Genomic DNA, 2975 nt, shown 5'->3' on the forward strand with positions numbered 1-2975 from the left:
AAAACTTGAGGCTACACTTAATCTCCGCTTTACGGGTATGACGCGCTAGTGTTCATGTGTCTCGCCAGCCTAGGGTCCTATTTGCGGAATACTTCGCAGAAACGGACACCATTAATCTTTTCATCATCACATAGCACTTAAGCTCCCCTTAATAGTACAATAGGATAGCATTAAAGGTCACTCCCGCGCAAGTACTCCTTCTCTGCTGCCTATGCCTACATGCCCACTTAAGAGGAATCAGTCATTCTCTACTTCACATTGGAGGGCTCGGGGAGTCTTCGTACCACTCCTGGCGCTGTGGCGCAGCGATTAAGCGGTGCTCCACTGCCTCTGCAGGTGGCTGTTTCAAAGGTAGCCACCGGTGGGGCTTGCGAGATCGAGGTTGCTCTTCCCGAGCGGCATCTCGCGACCAATCATTACGTAACTGCCACTTGCCACTGTGGGTATAGTTTGCTCACAGTCCGGTGGGAAGGTTGTGATGACGTCACAAGGTCACGTGACCTAGGTGGCAAGTGTGCCATCTGGTTTTCTCGGCACACCAACGCAGACGACGCCGCGGTAGCTGCTGAATGAGACTGTTAACGCTATCGTGTTAATGAAGCGAGAAGGAGGTGCCGTGGGGGAGGACTCCGGATAAATTTCGACTGCTGGTGGCTCTTTTGCACTGACATCACAGAGAACACCGAAATCTTCTGTGTCGCGTCCACCGGCTTGCAGATCTGGCTACCATGGGCTCGGCAGCCCAGCACCTTAACCACTAAGCCAACGCGACAAGTCTTTGCCTCGGGGTAAAGACTTTTTTTTAATGCGATGTCTTTAGGAGGGCCACGAAGGTGAACACTGTCCAGGTTCGGTGTCGGCGTCGGTGTGAGGCCTCCATTTGCCAAGCGTCGCAGGTGGTGTTAGGTGAGATTTCCCTCTCCTTCTTCTTCACTTGTAATAGAGAGGAGAGAAACGCCAGACTAAGAATGAAATACAGAGGCCTGTACTCGGCCCTAGCTATTTCTATACACTGTGTATTCACGAAGGGGCTCTCATCAAAGTGCCGAGTGCTTCTAAAACCCTTCTGAAGTTCTCTCAGTATCTTATTATTTTCTATCCATCCCTATATTTATAATTTTTCCTTGTGCAATGCAGGCCTCTAAGTAACTGACGTTATCGTAATCCCTTTAACAGATGAAATTCATTCTACTCTTTCGCCAGATGTCTGGACTTGCGGTTGCGTGATGTGACTGTTACGATTACTTTTGCTAACTCTGCCTTAGGGCTTGTACCAAGTTCATTTTTAAGCTCGACTGAAACTTCACCTATTCCGTCTGTTGTTCACTTTAACATTTAGTCCTCCGTCTTTTAACCTTTAAGATTGTTCATATCTAAACTCCTTTCGGCCGATTTGCCCTGTGCTGCTTCTCCATTCAGGGGGGTTCATTGATGTCGGTGCCTATATTGAAATGCGGCCGCCGCGGCCGGGATTGAACTCGCGTGCTCAGACTGAGTAGCCGAGCGCTGTAACCCTTGAGTGAAAAAGGGATGCAAAACGGCCTGTAGGGAGGAGGCGAGATTCTTTCTGCTGGGGGCGAGAGGTTTAGCAGTGGGATCCACTGTGCGCCGGCTGACGCTGTGTGGGTAGAATAAGAGGGGCACGTACTCACAGGGGCACAGAGGAGCTTTCTAGACTTCCGCCATTATAATCGAATTCATCCGGAGTGGCTAATTAGTTGGAATTTATCTGCCGAGCCGCTTGTATAGATCCAGTCCAAAAGCTCAGCCTTCAGGGCGGTACGCATGGCAAAGCGAAAATCGGCTTTGGAGCTCAGATGCTCCCAAAAGCCGCTTGCTTGGTTTAATTGTTATTTTAACATTTGGCGGACACTTTCTGCCGGCATACGGCGCACGACAGTTTTGGCCCGGTGGTGGGGGCCAATGCCAGAATGCATACAGCTGAGTGAGCGTTCGCCTCGTCACGGACGGTTAGCTCGCTTCGGTTCTTTCACAATCTGTGCCTGTCGCTTCCACGTGCTGTGTTTACGAGCTCGTGCGCCGAGGAGAACGCAGTTTTGGATAAGCTCTTCGCTCGTATTAGCCGCAGAGACAGCGCATCAGGACTTCGTCGTGTTTCCACTACCAGCTGTTTCTGTTGCTTCGTGGAAAAGTGGCTCTCCCACGAGTGCAGTGGATTTAAGTGGTACTTACTGACGCCTCCAGTTGTGATCAATGCGGTCTTGCCGCCAGATTTATGATTGCATCTGCCGCGTGCCAGTCGACTAATAACACCTTAGGTAGTTAGGCATAAAGGGTTGGGATGAAGGGATGGCTGTTTTATTAGTCTCTTGCTTTTAGATGGTCGCATGGTTTCGATATAGAATGAATGCTAAGGTGACAAGTAATTCGCATGAAGGATGATCGGCGCCTTAAGAAGGTGTACGTATTACATCATACGTATTTCTTTTTATAGATATGTTCTTTTCCTTATCACACTCTAATTCCGGTTTTTGTGCACTATAGATATAGCAGCTACGGGAGATTGAAGAACGAGGTCTTTGCCGAACGCATGTTCCTTTTGAACGTGCGCTGTGGCTTCTCACAAAAAAAGGGTGGATGAGCATTTCACAGAAACAAGGCAACGCCAGTGTTCAAAATTCTGCTAAGAAAACGGTTTTGTAATTTTTCATTTTCTCCAGATATTGAGCTGCATGCATTGATGCACGTGAAAAATATTTATAAGTAGTTTTTTTAAATAAATATTCAAGACAATTTGCGCATCAATCTGGTCACGTGATTGTTGGAAAGAAAAATCACTGTGTGTGACCGTCCCCTTTTCTTATACTAGATGGAAAAATAAAAACTTGCAATTGAGCGCTGTCTGATCTAACATCGAACAAGTTATGTGTCGCAAACTCGTTTAGAATATCGTTCGGTGTGCATGGTGCAATGGTAGGAGCGTTGAGGTCGGTGGCATTGCTTATCAGTGCATA

The sequence above is a fragment of the Amblyomma americanum genome, chromosome 4, assembly GCF_052857255.1.
Source record: "Amblyomma americanum isolate KBUSLIRL-KWMA chromosome 4, ASM5285725v1, whole genome shotgun sequence".
Taxonomy (NCBI): Eukaryota; Metazoa; Arthropoda; class Arachnida; order Ixodida; family Ixodidae; genus Amblyomma; species Amblyomma americanum.